General features: G+C 39.8%; 2 long non-coding RNA genes across 2 annotated transcripts; one reads left to right on the top strand and one right to left on the bottom strand.

Moving 5' to 3' along the window:
• Positions 1–252: 252 nt before the first annotated feature.
• LOC124273251 lies at positions 253–1,558 on the bottom strand. The gene is made up of 2 exons (XR_006897592.1): positions 731–1,558; positions 253–543 (listed from the first exon to the last, which is right to left on the bottom strand). It is a non-coding gene; the product is annotated as an uncharacterized LOC124273251 (long non-coding RNA).
• A 15,109-nt stretch (positions 1,559–16,667) lies between these two features.
• Positions 16,668–19,135, top strand: LOC124273252. The gene is made up of 3 exons (XR_006897593.1): positions 16,668–16,737; positions 18,340–18,341; positions 19,107–19,135. It is a non-coding gene; the product is annotated as an uncharacterized LOC124273252 (long non-coding RNA).
• The last annotated feature ends 337 nt before the right edge of the window (positions 19,136–19,472 follow it).

The raw sequence follows: 19,472 nt of genomic DNA, 5'->3' as shown, positions 1-19,472 counted from the left end.
AATAATTTTGTTGTACATACTCGCACGAAGTCAGGACATATGCCCGGAAGTAAACAAATCTCAGGCAACAGACCCGCACCGAATGGTAGAGCGAGTCTCTGATTGGATAATATAGTTGCACGTTAAAAGAGGTGGGAATAATAGAAGACGCTATCGTATCCGAGACTCGCTCTACTTTTGGTGCGGGTCTGTAGCCTGCGATTTGTTTACTTCCGGTGTGACCAGGTCTTCAAAACAATAAAGTCGCTGGTATAGGGGAGGACATTTTATTCTCCGTGAGGTAGTTAAATCCACAAAACATCACCCTGAAACATTTAACAATAATTCAATGGACAGCAAACAATCATTCTATAAGAATATTGTATATCACAAATAGGGTAACATTTCATTGGTTGCATTAATTAAATTAAAATCGTCATGTTACACAAATACACACGCACACCACGTTCCAAACATTCAAAACATTCACACAATGTACTAAGGAAAATACACCTTACCCATCTATGGAATGGAATGGAGTTTACTATTCTACCCGTTTGGCACCTGCAAACAACATTTGCTAAGTTCACAAAATTGCCAAGGCATACAAAAGTGCACACTACAATTACATGTTATGCTAGAAATAATTTGCTAATTATTTATTTGTAATATTTTAAAAGTTTTACTCAAGCATAATATAACTGACAACCTCTAAAGTTAATGTGTTAAACAAAACAAGTATTCAACTAACCTTCTGTGGCAAGTAACAGTGCTGCTGCTGTGCTGTGCAATGCTGGATACTAAGTGCCATGTGCTTGGACACTCAGTGTATTTAATATGCCTAAAAAACTTGTACCCAATCAGAGGCTTAATCTCTGGTCACATTACACACAATATGAAATTGAGGCCAGAATGAACCACCTCACTTCCTTAGTGATGTAAATATTCCACAAAGGGGCATAATTCAGATGCACCTCAACCACATAGAATTTTATGAACAAACCCTCACCAAACCTTTTATCAGTTTTGTAAATCTGATTTTAAACAACCACAATGTTTATTAAATAACCCTTCACCAATAAAAGCTTTAAACATATTTTTGGAGTTTAACAGTTTATACTTTTTATTTGCATAATTTTATAATTACATAAAACACCTTCACCTGAACAATAAAATCTGATATGTCTCAATTGACATCATATCCTGTTACACACTTCCCCCCATTGAAAATTGACATCCTCGTCATTCACTATGTACCCGCAACCAGTGCTATAATGGCTTTCCTCACCTCAACAGGCAAATCATGGAAAGCTCCTGACAACGCCAGAGTGCGAAGAAACTCTGCTTTCTCCAGCCACTCCGGAGATGGCGTAGTGTGAGATAACACAAACTCACCACCCGTCATCCATTGTGGTTTATTTCTGTGACGACCTGAACGTCGAACATCTGTATCCTGTGTACCAGATTCCTCAACCGACTCTTGACCAATACTTACTGTGGAAATTTCTTCATGTAAATCACTGGAGACACTTGATTCTGGTTTTGAATCAGTCTCACATGTTACACCTACATCATCAGCTCCCTCCCCCTGCTAAAACTTCCCAGCTCCCTGGCAGTCGTCACTGTCTTGCTGGGAAGTACTCCTTCTTCAGTATCCTCTTTTGGCATTCGATTCGGTGCCATTCACTGAAAGATCTTCATCCATAGCAGGAGTTTCAGAAACTGACACAATGATTTCAGAATCACTATCATCCTGATTTGGTTCAGGTGATGACTTCATTTCCACCAGTTTAGCTGGAACAAGTCTTTTCCTCGGCTTTGGAATTGGATAATGCTTAGACGTTTTAGGTTTACTGGATATGCTACTAACAGGCAAAAGATGATTTCTGTGCAGTGTTCTAGTTCGTCCAATTCCTGATTCTGGTTTCACCACAAATACTGGAATTTCCGGATTGGGTTGATCTATCACTTCATAAGTTTCATTTTCCCATCGATCAGCTATTTTGTGCTTTCCTTCATGCGCCAAAATGCGAACTAACACTTTGTCACCAATCTCTAAGCTTGATACTCTTGCCTTATAATCATATCCCCTTTTCTGCTTACCTTGAGCCTTTTTCATAGCCGTTGAAGCAAGCTCATATGATTGCTGAAGACGATCTTTCAGATTCCGTGTGTAAGACTGTAGAGATTTCTCACCATTCTCATGATTTACACCGAAAGCGAGATCAATGGGAAGGCGGGGGTGCCGACCAAACATGAGAAAATGCGGTGAATATCCGGTGGTTTCATGTTTTGTGCAATTGTACGCATGGACTAAAGTAGCTACATGGGATTTCCAATCAACTTTCTGATCCGGTTGCAATGTACCTAACATATCAAGTAAAGTCCTGTTGAAACGTTCACACTGACCGTTACCCATAGGGTGATATGGTGTTGTCCTAGACTTTTTTGATTCCGGTTATGGTACATAACTCACCAACGAGGCGACTCTCAAAGTTTGCTCCCTGATCAGAATGTATTCTGGATGGCAACCCGTAATGGACTACAAAGTTGGTGAAGAAAGCTTCTGCTGTAGTACGAGCCGACATATTCTTTGTGGGAATTGCTTGGGAATACTTGGTGAAGTGATCCGTAATAACCAAGATATGCTGATATTGACCTTTAGACGGTTCTAGTGTTAAAAAAATCCATGGCAATCAACTCTAACGGGTACATGGTCTTGATGCTTACAAGTGGAGCTCTTGTATTTGCCTGAGATTTTCTCCGTAAACACCGTTCACAATTTCTAATCCAGTTCTCAGTATCACTCGCCATTCCGGGCCAGTAAAACCTTTCCTAAGCAAAGACAATGTCCTATCTCGACCCATGTGTCCCATATCGTTGTGAAGAGACTCAAAAGCTTTCTGACGAACATGAACTGGAAGAATCAACTGTTCTGTAGTTACATTCTCAAGTGAGATAACTCTATACATGACGCCACGTTTGAGCTTCAAATGATGAAAACTTCTCAGTAAAGTAGTAAAGTCATTGTTGATGAACTGATCTCTCTTGGGTTTGACCCCTGTTCGGACAAAACTAACCATGGCTGCGATAACAGGATCCTTGGCCTGCTCTTCTCTCCAGTCACGAGGAGTCATTGCAGTCAAATCGCTACCTGTATTCAGATCATTCGACACTTCACCGACCGCACTCAAACATTCAATGTAAGTTGATATTGTAGTGGATTGGCAAATTGCTTTCACAGAATCTCTAAGAATCTGCTCCTCGGACCCGTCTGCAGCCTTTAAACCTGGTATCCGTGATAGGCCATCTGCATCCTTGTTGGACTTTCCTGCTCTGTATTTGACATCAAAGTTGTAAGAAGAGAGATTGGCTAACCACCTGTGACCAGTCGCATCTAGTTTTGCAGTTGTCAGAACATACGTCAACGGATTATTATCAGTAAACACAGTGAAATCATGACCATACAGATAATCATGGAATTTTTCTGTTATGGACCATTTCAGAGCTAAAAATTCAGTTTATGGGCAGTGTAATTTCTTTCGGACTTGGTCAAACCTCGACTTGCATATGCAATAACCTTGAGTTTACCATCCTGACTCTGGTAAAGAACAGCTCCTAACCCTGCTTGACTAGCATCTGTATGGAGTTCAAACGGAAGGGAGTAATCACAGAAACCAAGTATTGGTGGAGAGACAATCGATCCTTCAGTGCCACAAATGCGTCTTCTTGTTCTTCACCCCAAACCCAATTTTCAGGTATTCTTGTACTACCCTTCTTACTGTCCAACGGTGATGGCATTAGCTGAGACAGGGGTTTAGTAATCTGTGCAAAGTTCTTTACAAAACGTCTATAGTAACCTGTAAACCCAAGAAATTGCCTAACTTCTGAGGGGTTGGTTGGTCTTGGCCATTTCTGAACTGCTTCTAGTTTTTCAGGATCAGGTTCAATTCCATCTTCTGATATGATATGACCCACATATGACACCTTTCTTTTGAAAAAACTGCATTTCTCTGGAGATAACTTCAAATTGCATTCACGCAGCCTTTCCAACACTTTGCTTAGTCTTGAGAGATGCTCCTCGTAAGTGTCAGCAAATATGATGAGGTCGTCTATGTATACCACACATATGGTCAGATGGAGATCACCAAGGCATTCTTCCATCAATCGTTGAAAGGTAGCTGGACTATTACACAAGCCAAATGGTAACCGGTTATACTCAAAAAACCCTAAAGGCCCAACAGTAAATGCTGTACGCTCTTTATGTTCCTCCAACACTTCCACTTGGTAATAACCTGACTTAAGATCCAACTTTGAGTAGAATTTCTTTCCTGCCAATTGATCAAGAATTTCTTCTATCCTGGGTAAAGCATATGAATCCTTCACCGTCTTGGCATTCAATTCTCTAAAATCTGTACACATCCTCAACTTTCCATTTTGCGACGACAAAGCACAACATTGGACGCCCATGGACTATGTGAGGGTTTGATAACTCCACAGGCAAGTAATTGCTTAAGATGTCCTCTAACCTCTTCAAACATAGACGGGGTATGCGGCGATGGCGTTGTTTGAATGGAATATCATCAGTTAGATCTATTCTATGCTGAACTGCTGAAGAATGTCCTAAATCCAAATCACCTTGTGAAAAGACATCTTTAAATTCAGAAATGACTTCCATACCTCTTGTCAATTCTTCATTAGTCAAGTCACTAGGTTCTATTTCAACCTTTTCTAACAATGAATCAACTCCCAAACTACCATCTACCTTGGGCACATCCTCAATAGTAACAGGCTGTAATTCACAAACAACTGCCCTTGGAGGTATAACAACAGTGCGAGTTGTAACATTGGAAATGTGTACCTGAACTGGACCTGGATTCTGATAACGGTAAATGCTTAATGTGGGCGAGATATCTAAGTCAGTTGGCACAGCTGAATTCTCACATGATTGTGTCATGGCTGTAACTTGAGGATAACACAAACCTTTGTCAACATAACCCTGTATCACTACCTGGGAGTTAGCTGGAATAACAATGTTACGAGACTCAGCATTCTTCACAAGTCCTAAACGGTAACTATGCCTAGCCAATTGCTTCTCAGCCAGAACCATGCTACGGAAGGACAAATACCAAGGTGTATGCAAGTTTGCTTTTTGTAGAAATCTTGGTCCATGCCTATCCCGACAACTTTCCAACAGTGTTGACAACACATTTGTCCCAAACAAAACTGGAACTGAATGATTATATCTACTGGATGGAACTACCAACAACATACATGGTAACTTATCACCTCTTGCCAAACCTTTAGCCTCAAAATCTGCTATGATAAATCCTAAGTATGGAAGTGGATTCCCATCAGCACATTCTATGTCCAGTACTTTGTCAAGTTGATGAATAGGAAGATGTTCTAAGTTCTTTCTATAAAATTCTTCACTAATTGTTGAAACGGTGGATCCAGTGTCTAACAATGCCTTACAAGATAACCCTGCAAGTATGACATCTACTTCATTGGCTTCACCAACTAATCCTTCTGGTTGTGACGACCATGACTTCGAGGGGTTGGTACTGAAGTGGCCCTGCTTCCCCCCCGCCCAGGGCCGCTTCGGTTTAAAGACCGACAGTGATCCAAAATAACCCTACATCCTATTTGCAAATGTCCTGGATATCCACATCTCCAACATACGGGTTCCTTGGTTTGTCCAGATGAACTCTGATATTTGGGACTATCCACCTCAGGGCTCCGCTTATAGGTATTTTTAGATTCTGTTGATGCATTACCACCATGTGGATGGAAGGATTGACTATGCTGAGTAACCTGTTGTTTTAATGATCCTACTTCAGTTGACAAACACTTCACCATGGTCTTAAGTTCATGCATATCTGAAGAATCATTAACCTGTGTTACCTTAACAGGAGTTGGTTTCTTGCTGACATCTGACCTAGCCTTTCTGTGATCCAAGTCAAACTCAATTCTCCGGACAGCAACCCTCAACTCATCAAAATCCTTAATGGAATCGTATTTGTGAGCAGACAAATCCTTCAGTGTAGGTAACAAGCCTTGCCAGAAAACACTTCTAAGGGCATTATTAGTGTCAACAGGTGAAGTTTCAGAATGGCGAGTAGCTTTAGCATAAAGATCTTCCAATCTACATCCCCATGCAGTCACTGTTTCAGTAGTTTCCTGTTTGGCACTGTAGAAACAAGCTATCAGAGACTCGCGTTCCTCGCAAATGCCATATACACTCTGTAGTTTATACAAGATGGATTGAATGTCAGCTTCAGGACCTAACCTCATAGCTACACGACCTGCTTCACCTTTAAGTGAACGTCTGATGGCTTGGAAGATAACATGATGCGGGTAAGCATTTTCCTTCATCAAACAATCTGTTTCATAACGCCAGAGATCATAACTTGCTTCCCCCCTTACCTGGTTCTCCATAGAAAATGGACAGCCTGGGAATCTGACTAACAGTGGTGCTGTGCTTACCTATTGATGGCTGATTCTGGGCATCATCTTCAAGTTTCCCCTCGGGCCACTTGCCCTCAGCCTTTAGACTGTTTTACCATCCATGTGCTTATATCATCAGGCTTTTCTATGATTGTTGGAAATATGCCTAGTTGTTTCAATGTATTACCCAAACTAACAACCTCTGGGTCTACTTCTACCTGCTCAGGATCCTGTTCATTAAGTGACATCTTGCTCAAAGAATGCAAACCTAATTCAGAATCAGAATCTGACATGACCTAGAAACCCATTTGCCTCACTAGGAAGGTAGGTTACCATTCTGCCACAGTACAAAATAAAACACATGGGACCCCCTAAACATAAAAAAAGTAAACAATCACTGACACATAAGTGGTCTTAGTTGTGCAGGGTGTAGTGCTCAAATGAAATTTAAATTGGCTGAATTATATAGTAATAAATTTTAATATTGTTCAGCTGAGCTTCAGTATATTTAGTTACTAATGTATCTTAGAACCCACTACCACTAACAACCACCAAACACGCAGACAATCCAACCAATCACTTTACTCCTTTCACACAACAAAACATGATTAAGAATATGTTGCAACCTATGTCCTCTCCCTAATCACAGATGGCAATATCACATCTCACAATTCATTCCATGATAAAAATCAAATTGGATTCACAATACATTTAAAGTACATTCAAGATATCACAAATCACCCAATATCACCAATCAACATAATCACAATCAGGTTTCAAAATAAAACCTTAGTATCCAGTCTCTATCACTGCATTGTAATTAGTCAGCAGTGTCCAATGCAAATTGAAGACACACACAGCATCTGAATATCACAAACAATGTGAAGCACAACTTGATATCAGTCCTACCACATGGCCAACTTCCCAAATCCCTCTGTGGACGACTCCTGGAGATTGGGATCCTCACTGGGGGCTCCAAATGTGACCAGGTCTTCAAAACAATAAAGTCGCTGGTATAGGGGAGGACATTTTATTCTCCGTGAGGTAGTTAAATCCACAAAACATCACCCTGAAACATTTAACAATAATTCAATGGACAGCAAACAATCATTCTATAAGAATATTGTATATCACAAATAGGGTAACATTTCATTGGTTGCATTAATTAAATTAAAATCGTCATGTTACACAAATACACACGCTCACCACGTTCCAAACATTCAAAACATTCACACAATGTACTAAGGAAAATACACCTTACCCATCTATGGAATGGAATGGAGTTTACTATTCTACCCGTTTGGCACCTGCAAACAACATTTGCTAAGTTCACAAAATTGCCAAGGCATACAAAAGTGCACACTACAATTACATGTTATGCTAGAAATAATTTGCTAATTATTTATTTGTAATATTTTAAAAGTTTTACTCAAGCATAATATAACTGACAACCTCTAAAGTTAATGTGTTAAACAAAACAAGTATTCAACTAACCTTCTGTGGCAAGTAACAGTGCTGCTGCTGTGCTGTGCAATGCTGGATACTAAGTGCCATGTGCTTGGACACTCAGTGTATTTAATATGCCTAAAAACTTGTACCCAATCAGAGGCTTAATCTCTGGTCACATTACACACAATATGAAATTGAGGCCAGAATGAACCACCTCACTTCCTTAGTGATGTAAATATTCCACAAAGGGCATAATTCAGATGCACCTCAACCACATCGAATTTTATGAACAAACCCTCACCAAACCTTTTATCAGTTTTGTAAATCTGATTTTAAACAACCACAATGTTTATTAAATAACCCTTCACCAATGAAAGCTTTAAACATATTTTTGGAGTTTAACAGTTTATACTTTTATTTGCATAATTTTATAATTACATAAAACACCTTCACCTGAACAATAAAATCTGATATGTCTCAATTGACATCATATCCTGTTACACACTTCCCCCATTGAAAATTGACATCCTCGTCATTCACTATGTACCCAAGCAACCAGTGTTATAATGGCTTTCCTCACCTCAACAGGCAAATCATGGAAAGCTCCTGACAACGCCAGAGTGCGAAGAAACTCTGCTTTCTCCAGCCACTCCGGAGATGGCGTAGTGTGAGATAACACAAACTCACCACCCGTCATCCATTGTGGTTTATTTCTGTGACGACCTGAACGTCGAACATCTGTATCCTGTGTACCAGATTCCTCAACCGACTCTTGACCAATACTTACTGTGGAAATTTCTTCATGTAAATCACTGGAGACACTTGATTCTGGTTTTGAATCAGTCTCACATGTTACACCTACATCATCAGCTCCCTCCCCTGCTAAAACTTCCCCAGCTCCTGGCAGTCGTCACTGTCTTGCTGGGAAGTACTCCCTTCTTCAGTATCCTCTTTGGCATTCGATTCGGTGCCATTCACTGAAAGATCTTCATCCATAGCAGGAGTTTCAGAAACTGACACAATGATTTCAGAATCACTATCATCCTGATTTGGTTCAGGTGATGACTTCATTTCCACCAGTTTAGCTGGAACAAGTCTTTTCCTCGGCTTTGGAATTGATAATGCTTAGACGTTTTAGGTTTACTGGATATGCTATTAACAGGCAAAAGATGATTTCTGTGCAGTGTTCTAGTTCGTCCAATTCTGATTCTGGTTTCACCACAAATACTGGAATTTCCGGATTGGGTTGATCTATCACTTCATAAGTTTCATTTTCCCATCGATCAGCTATTTTGTGCTTTCCTTCATGCGCCAAAATGCGAACTAACACTTTGTCACCAATCTCTAAGCTTGATACTCTTGCCTCATAATCATATCCCCTTTTCTGCTTACCTTGAGCCTTTTTCATAGCCGTTGAAGCAAGCTCATATGATTGCTGAAGACGATCTTTCAGATTCCGTGTGTAAGACTGTAGAGATTTCTCACCATTCTCATGATTTACACCGAAAGCGAGATCAATGGAAGGCAGGGGTGCCGACCAAACATGAGAAAATGCGGTGAATATCCGGTGGTTTCATGTTTTGTGCAATTGTACGCATGGACTAAAGTAGCTACATGGGATTTCCAATCAACTTTCTGATCCGGTTGCAATGTACCTAACATATCAAGTAAAGTCCTGTTGAAACGTTCACACTGACCGTTACCCATAGGGTGATATGGTGTTGTCCTAGACTTTTGATTCCGGTTATGGTACATAACTCACCAACGAGGCGACTCTCAAAGTTTGCTCCCTGATCAGAATGTATTCTGGATGGCAACCCGTAATGGACTACAAAGTTGTTGAAGAAAGCTTCTGCTGTAGTACGAGCCGACATATTCTTTGTGGGAATTGCTTGGGAATACTTGGTGAAGTGATCCGTAATAACCAAGATATGCTGATATTGACCTTTAGACGGTTCTAGTGTTAAAAAATCCATGGCAATCAACTCTAACGGGTACATGGTCTTGATGCTTACAAGTGGAGCTCTTGTATTTGCCTGAGATTTTCTCCAGTAAACACCGTTCACAATTTCTAATCCAGTTCTCAATATCACTCGCCATTCCGGGCCAGTAAAACCTTTCCCTAAGCAAAGACAATGTCCTATCTCGACCCATGTGTCCCATATCGTTGTGAAGAGACTCAAAAGCTTTCTGACGAACATGAACTGGAAGAATCAGCTGTTCTGTAGTTACATTCTCAAGTGAGATAACTCTATACATGACGCCACGTTTGAGCTTCAAATGATGAAAACTTCTCAGTAAAGTAGTAAAGTCATTGTTGATGAACTGATCTCTCTTGGGTTTGACCCCTGTTCGGACAAAACTAACCATGGCTGCGATAACAGGATCCTTGGCCTGCTCTTCTCTCCAGTCACGAGGAGTCATTGCAGTCAAATCGCTACCTGTATTCAGATCATTCGACACTTCACCGACCGCGCACTCAAACATTCAATGTAAGTTGATATTGTAGTGGATTGGCAAATTGCTTTCACAGAATCTCTAAGAATCTGCTCCTCGGACCCGTCTGCAGCCTTTAAACCTGGTATCCGTGATAGGCCATCTGCATCCTTGTTGGACTTTCCTGCTCTGTATTTGACATCAAAGTTGTAAGAAGAGATTGGCTAACCACCTGTGACCAGTCGCATCTAGTTTTGCAGTTGTCAGAACATACGTCAACGGATTATTATCAGTAAACACAGTGAAATCATGACCATACAGATAATCATGGAATTTTTCTGTTATGGACCATTTCAGAGCTAAAAATTCCAGTTTATGGGCAGTGTAATTTCTTTCGGACTTGGTCAAACCTCGACTTGCATATGCAATAACCTTGAGTTTACCATCCTGACTCTGGTAAAGAACAGCTCCTAACCCTGCTTGACTAGCATCTGTATGGAGTTCAAACGGAAGGGAGTAATCACAGAAACCAAGTATTGGTGGAGAAGACAATCGATCCTTCAGTGACACAAATGCGTCTTCTTGTTCTTCACCCCAAACCCGATTTTCAGGTATTCTTGTACTACCCTTCTTACTGTCCAACGGTGATGGCATTAGCTGAGACAGGGGTTTAGTAATCTGTGCAAAGTTCTTTACAAAACGTCTATAGTAACCTGTAAACCCAAGAAATTGCCTAACTTCTGAGGGGTTGGTTGGTCTTGGCCATTTCTGAACTGCTTCTAGTTTTTCAGGATCAGGTTCAATTCCATCTTCTGATATGATATGACCCACATATGACACCTTTCTTTTGAAAAAACTGCATTTCTCTGGAGATAACTTCAAATTGCATTCACGCAGCCTTTCCAACACTTTGCTTAGTCTTGAGAGATGCTCCTCGTAAGTGTCAGCAAATATGATGAGGTCGTCTATGTATACCACACATATGGTCAGATGGAGATCACCAAGGCATTCTTCCATCAATCGTTGAAAGGTAGCTGGACTATTACACAAGCCAAATGGTAACCGGTTATACTCGTAAAACCCTAAAGGCCCAACAGTAAATGCTGTACGCTCTTTATGTTCCTCCAACACTTCCACTTGGTAATAACCTGACTTAAGATCCAACTTTGAGTAGAATTTCTTTCCTGCCAATTGATCAAGAATTTCTTCTATCCTGGGTAAAGCATATGAATCCTTCACCGTCTTGGCATTCAATTCTCTAAAATCTGTACACATCCTCAACTTTCCATTTTTGCGACGACAAAGCACAACATTGGACGCCCACGGACTATGTGAGGGTTTGATAACTCCACAGGCAAGTAATTGCTTAAGATGTCCTCTAACCTCTTCAAACATAGACGGGGGTATGCGGCGATGGCGTTGTTTGAATGGAATATCATCAGTTAGATCTATTCTATGCTGAACTGCTGAAGAATGTCCTAAATCCAAATCACCTTGTGAAAAGACATCTTTAAATTCAGAAATGACTTCCATACCTCTTGTCAATTCTTCATTAGTCAAGTCACTAGGTTCTATTTCAACCTTTTCTAACAATGAATCAACTCCCAAACTACCATCTACCTTGGGCACATCCTCAATAGTAACAGGCTGTAATTCACAAACAACTGCCCTTGGAGGTATAACAACAGTGCGAGTTGTAACATTGGAAATGTGTACCTGAACTGGACCTGGATTCTGATAACGGTAAATGCTTAATGTGGGCGAGATATCTAAGTCAGTTGGCACAGCTGAATTCTCACATGATTGTGTCATGGCTGTAACTTGAGGATAACACAAACCTTTGTCAACATAACCCTGTATCACTACCTGGGAGTTAGCTGGAATAACAATGTTACGAGACTCAGCATTCTTCACAAGTCCTAAACGGTAACTATGCCTAGCCAATTGCTTCTCAGCCAGAACCATGCTACGGAAGGACAAATACCAAGGTGTATGCAAGTTTGCTTTTGTAGAAATCTTGGTCCATGCCTATCCCGACAACTTTCCAACAGTGTTGACAACACATTTGTCCCAAACAAAACTGGAACTGAATGATTATATCTACTGGATGGAACTACCAACAACATACATGGTAACTTATCACCTCCTGCCAAACCTTTAGCCTCAAAATCTGCTATGATAAATCCTAAGTATGGAAGTGGATTCCCATCAGCACATTCTATGTCCAGTACTTTGTCAAGTTGATGAATAGGAAGATGTTCTAAGTTCTTTCTATAAAATTCTTCACTAATTGTTGAAACGGTGGATCCAGTGTCTAACAATGCCTTACAAGATAACCCTGCAAGTATGACATCTACTTCATTGGCTTCACCAACTAATCCTTCTGGTTGTGACGACCATGACTTCGAGGGGTTGGTACTGAAGTGGCCCCTGCTTCCCCCCTCCGCCCAGGGCCGCTTCGGTTTAAAGACCGACAGTGATCCAAAATAACCCTACATCCTATTTGCAAATGTCCTGGATATCCACATCTCCAACATACGGGTTCCTTGGTTTGTCCAGATGAACTCTGATATTTGGGACTATCCACCTCAGGGCACCGCTTATAGGTATTTTTAGATTCTGTTGATGCATTACCACCATGTGGATGGAAGGATTGACTATGCTGAGTAACCTGTTGTTTAAATGATCCTACTTCAGTTGACAAACACTTCACCATGGTCTTAAGTTCATGCATATCTGAAGAATCATTAACCTGTGTTACCTTAACAGGAGTTGGTTTCTTGCTGACATCTGACCTAGCCTTTCTGTGATCCAAGTCAAACTCAATTCTCCGGACAGCAACCCTCAACTCATCAAAATCCTTAATGGAATCGTATTTGTGAGCAGACAAATCCTTCAGTGTAGGTAACAAGCCTTGCCAGAAAACACTTCTAAGGGCATTATTAGTGTCAACAGGTGAAGTTTCAGAATGGCGAGTAGCTTTAGCATAAAGATCTTCCAATCTACATCCCCATGCAGTCACTGTTTCAGTAGTTTCCTGTTTGGCACTGTAGAAACAAGCTATCAGAGACTCGCGTTCCTCGCAAAATGCCATATACACTCTGTAGTTTATACAAGATGGATTGAATGTCAGCTTCAGGACCTAACCTCATAGCTACACGACCTGCTTCGCCTTTAAGTGAACGTCTGATGGCTTGGAAGATAACATGATGCGGTAAGCATTTTCCTTCATCAAACAATCTGTTTCATAACGCCAGAGATCATAACTTGCTTCCCCTTACCTGGTTCTCCATAGAAAATGGACAGCCTGGGAATCTGACTAACAGTGGTGCTGTGCTTACCTATTGATGGCTGATTCTGGGCATCATCTTCAAGTTTCCCCTCGGGCCACTTACCCTCAGCCTTTAGACTGTTTACCATCCATGTGCTTATATCATCAGGCTTTTCTATGATTGTTGGAAATATGCCTAGTTGTTTCAATGTATTACCCAAACTAACAACCTCTGGGTCTACTTCTACCTGCTCAGGATCCTGTTCATTAAGTGACATCTTGCTCAAAGAATGCAAACCTAATTCAGAATCAGAATCTGACATGACCTAGAAACCCATTTGCCTCACTAGGAAGGTAGGTTACCATTCTGCCACAGTACAAAATAAAACACATGGGACCCCCTAAACATAAAAAAGTAAACAATCACTGACACATAAGTGGTCTTAGTTGTGCAGGGTGTAGTGCTCAAATGAAATTTAAATTGGCTGAATTATATATAGTAATAAATTTTAATATTGTTCAGCTGAACTTCAGTATATTTAGTTACTAATGTATCTTAGAACCCACTACCACTAACAACCACCAAACACGCAGACAATCCAACCAATCACTTTACTCCTTTCACACAACAAAACATGATTAAGAATATGTTGCAACCTATGTCCTCTCCCTAATCAAAGATGGCAATATCACATCTCACAATTCATTCCATGATAAAAATCAAATTGGATTCACAATACATTTAAAGTACATTCAAGATATCACAAATCACCCAATATCACCACTCAACATAATCACAATCAGGTTTCAAAATAAAACCTTAGTATCCAGTCTCTATCACTGCGTTGTAATTAGTCAGCAGTGTCCAATGCAAATTGAAGACACACACAGCATCTGAATATCACAAACAATGTGAAGCACAACTTGATATCAGTCCTACCACATGGCCAACTTCCCAAATCCCTCTGTGGACGACTCTTGGAGATTGGGATCCTCACTGGGGGCTCCAAATGTGACCAGGTCTTCAAAACAATAAAGTCGCTGGTATAGGGGAGGACATTTTATTCTCCGTGAGGTAGTTAAATCCACAAAACATCACCCTGAAACATTTAACAATAATTCAATGGACAGCAAACAATCATTCTATAAGAATATTGTATATCACAAATAAGGGTAACATTTCATTGGTTGCATTAATTAAATTAAAATCGTCATGTTACACAAATACACACGCACACCACGTTCCAAACATTCAAAACATTCACACAATGTACTAAGGAAAATACACCTTACCCATCTATGGAATGGAATGGAGTTTACTATTCTACCCGTTTGGCACCTGCAAACAACATTTGCTAAGTTCACAAAATTGCCAAGGCATACAAAAGTGCACACTACAATTACATGTTATGCTAGAAATAATTTGCTAATTATTTATTTGTAATATTTTAAAAGTTTTACTCAAGCATAATATAACTGACAACCTCTAAAGTTAATGTGTTAAACAAAACAAGTATTCAACTAACCTTCTGTGGCAAGTAACAGTGCTGCTGCTGTGCTGTGCAATGCTGGATACTAAGTGCCATGTGCTTGGACACTCAGTGTATTTAATATGCCTAAAAAAACTTGTACCCAATCAGAGGCTTAATCTCTGGTCACATTACACACAATATGAAATTGAGGCCAGAATGAACCACCTCACTTCCTTAGTGATGTAAATATTCCACAAAGGGGCATAATTCAGATGCACCTCAACCACATAGAATTTTATGAACAAACCCTCACCAAACCTTTTATCAGTTTTGTAAATCTGATTTTAAACAACCACAATGTTTATTAAATAACCCTTCACCAATGAAAGCTTTAAACATATTTTTGGATAATTTTATAATTACATAAAACACCTTCACCTGAACAATAAAATCTGATATGTCTCAATTGACATCATATCCTGTTACATATCTTATATATATAGATCATACATATACATATATCAGAGTCGGGCGCCTATGCAATCATCTTGCTGTTGCCCGCCACGCAAAACCAGAGGAAAGCGTTGGAACCGTGTTCCCGCAAGGTGTGCAAGCTACCGGAAGGTTTACAGTATGACTGTACATACAGCAGCTTCCATGTACATTAGTATTGTAACGGTTCTTCAAACCAGAGCAATATACATCATCGTACTACTGCACGAATATCAGCTCACATAACTATCGCACTTCCTCTGTAACCTGGCGACAACAACACGCCTGAATTACACCAGTTCTTAATCTGTCCCCACTCTCGCAAAATGAAACATGGAAACAAAATGTTAAATACTGGAAACGATATACTTTGCATATAAATATAATGACCGTAAAGCGAGAATGAACAATCCAAATACCCGTATTTAGGGCCACCCGTCCCCTTTCCTAAATCAAAGTTCCACACCACTAGGAGAAAGTAATTTCCTTCAAATGCATTCTTCAAACGAAAGAAATAACATTTCGTTCTCGTTCTTTTGTTTGGGGTTGTTTTTATTTTGTTGTTTTTGAATTATTATTATTTATATTTTATCATTTCTTAAATATTTTTTGGGGTGGGGTGGGGTGGGGTGTTGCATCGGCCATATTTCAGCCATATCGTGACTAAGAAAGTTGCAAATTTATAAATGACTAAACTAAAGTTAGATTATATACTTACCTGTCTGTAAAGGACAGTAACATAACTAGAATATCACAGAGATACATTTAAAACTAGTAATCTAAAATATTTTAACTACAAATGACAATACAGTATAAAATCAGACTATAGATCTCCAACAACTGACGTAGATCACTATACTAGGGACCATGGGGATTTACACCATACTTTCAGCCGTTAGCAATTTCGACAAAACTAGCCATATAATAAACAGACACATAATCTACGATTAAAAACGTGGAAAGGTTTAATTTACTTTGAATGTTTTAGGACTTACGTACCCTCTCAGGAGGACAATAGTTTTACAGTATTTTAACCCCCCTTGAGGATACAGCCACTAACAATATGAGTTACTAATTTAAACTTCCAATCATAAAATACTTATGTGTTAACAAATCTATTCCTTTCAAAAATGCAATAACTAAATGAGAACTGATATCTTTTAAAATGACCCTTTATAGTTCGTGATTTGAGTTGTCGTATCAGGATCTAATATTATCTAGGTGGGTTTACATTATTGTCAGCTTACGATATTGGCTTACTTACCACGTGTGCAGTCGTTTAGGAGTGAGTGAGTGAGTGTCTGTGTGTGTGCGTGGTAGCACTAACATCTCGCATCTCGTTTTCGAGGGTTTAGTTTTGGGGAGATGGTCGTCGGGCGTGATATGGAATGTGATAATGCGGAGACAGTTGATGAAGATTTCATTTCATTTGATTTTAAGAAATATGTACTGACACTGAATTTGCCACACACCATAACAGTGGAATAAAATATGGTTCATTTTTTTGCAATTTAAATAGTCACAATGTGCTGTGGGCAAGTAAAATAGACTGTCATGAAACAGTTGTTGGAAACCATTTTGATGAATCAGACCTGGTGGTGATGAAATGGCACGAATGGATTTTGGAAAATCCTAACTGTAAATGGGTTGATCCCTTCCCAGTACTGAATGAAATTCTTGTAAGTTCGCTTAGATCTTCTAATGTACACGTTCCCCTGTGAAAACGTAAACATGCAAACTGATCCGATTGTTTTTTCTCTGTTTGCGGACCGCCTCCGTGGTGTAGTGGTTAGAGCGTCCGCCCAGAGAGCGGAAGGTCGCGGGTTCGATCCATGACCGCCTCATACCAAAATACGTTAAAATATGGTACTTGTTGGTCCCTGCCTGGCGCTCGGCATTAATGGGTACAACAAGGACTGGTCGGCTCGGAGTCAGTATAATGTGTCTGAGTTGGGTAGCACTATAAAACCGGCTTCAGTCTGGGCTACTACAAACAGCCGCACATACACATGCACGTCGTGATATGAGCGAAATATTCTCAAGCACCTCACCTTACCTCACCTCGCCTCGCCTCGCCTCGCCTCACCTCACCTCGACTCACTCCGAAACATATAATCTTCAACCTGCCACCACCACATTTTCCAGGGCCATTGTAATGACTTCACAAAGACGTTTGAAATGTTTTAAAACTCTTTATCCGTTATTATAAACGCCAGTACTGTATCTCCAGGCGGTGGAAAACTAATATGCGCCTAAACGCAGAAAACATGTAGTACCATCCAGCGCCATGTGCTTTTGTCAGGAAAACACAAGGGGAGACAACCCGTGTGGCCTCAATTTGCCTGCCATATAGAAGGGTAAAATTTAGTACAGATGGTAAAAAAGATCGAAGCGCTCGTAAAATATCACGTCAATGACGAAAGTAAAAACCACAGGCATTCTTTAGATATTTGCCCATCATCTCCTTGTACACCATGCCCTCAGTTACTCCAATGTAGGACTGTGTAATTGATTCTAGAAAAACAGAACTAAATAGCAAGTAAGTGAAATATTATTTTACATGGCTTTATTTCAGCTATATTGTAATGTGGTGTACAAGAAGCAAACCGAAGACACGACAGAGTGAGAAATCAATGTAAAGAATAGTGAAAGAAAACCAATTCATATTATCATATAGTAAAGGTCCTTACAATTTAACCCTTGTGGTGCGGCTTCAATTTGATGTGCTAAGAGCTGTGTTAGCTCAGCAAACACCTGTTCCATAAGAATACCTTAATTTGTCTTACCTACTAGAAGTGAGCATAGATTTGTGACCTTTTATCCCAAATTATCAACATGTCCTTCGATATTCATTTAAGACATCAGGCCGTTTGTCATATATCTCTAAAATATATGTACATATTAAAAGTGAGTGAGTGAGTTAGTATTTAACGTCACATCGGCAATATTTCAGCCATATCGTGACGAGAACATTTGACATTAAGAAATAGAATATATATAGATATTATTAAAACCTGCCGACGAAGGCAGTAAAAATACTAGACAATCACAGATATGAATATAAAACTAGCAAACAAAGCTAAAATATTCCAATGAAAGAAGACAATACAATGTAAAAATGGGCTATAGATCGCCAACAACTGAAGGTAGATCACCATACTAGGAGCCATGGGGACTTATATTACTTTTGCTACCTGCATGGACCCTAGCTGGATTTACACCATCCCTTCAGCTGTTGGCGTTTATACCGAGAATTAGCCATACATTAAAATGACAAAAATACTACGATTAAAACACCTGGTATACTTAAATGCACTTGAAATGTTTTGGGACTTACGTACCCTCTCAGAAGGACAATAATTTTACGCTACTTCAACCCCCTTTGAGGGTACAGTCATCAACAATCTAAGTTACTAATCAAATCTACCAATAATTAAAATACAGATATGTACACAGCATATTATTCAAAATTCATTCATTAAGTCAATTTCTTTTAAAAATCAAATAATTAAAAGAGAATTAACAGTTGTAAAAAGATCCTTAACTGTTTTCACATTGAGTATTTATCCCTTATGGTGGAGAATTCAACACAGTCAAGCAGGACATGCTTGACCGCGGTTCTCTCATCACAAGGGATACAAAACGGAGGATCCTCCCCTTTCAATAGGTACGCATGCGTGTATCTAGTGTGGCCAATACGACATCGTCGCATAATGACCTCTTCAAATCTGGACTGACAACCCAAGTAGGTATAACCAATATAGGGTTTTATTTCATGTAATTTATTAATACCTACTTGGGTGTCCCACTTCTTCTGCATCAGATCACGGATGTAGGTTCTAATGCTAGCTTTGTAATCAGAATATGGGATAAGAAGTGGTGTCACAGGTTTGTTGAGTTCTGCCTTAGCAGCAAGATCAGCCATT

The sequence above is a fragment of the Haliotis rubra genome, unplaced genomic scaffold (assembly GCF_003918875.1).
Source record: "Haliotis rubra isolate DU_JTF1 unplaced genomic scaffold, ASM391887v1 Scf1789, whole genome shotgun sequence".
Classification (NCBI taxonomy): Eukaryota; Metazoa; Mollusca; class Gastropoda; order Lepetellida; family Haliotidae; genus Haliotis; species Haliotis rubra.
Note: the sequence above shows the minus strand (reverse complement) of the source record. Positions and strands in the feature narration are given on the sequence as shown.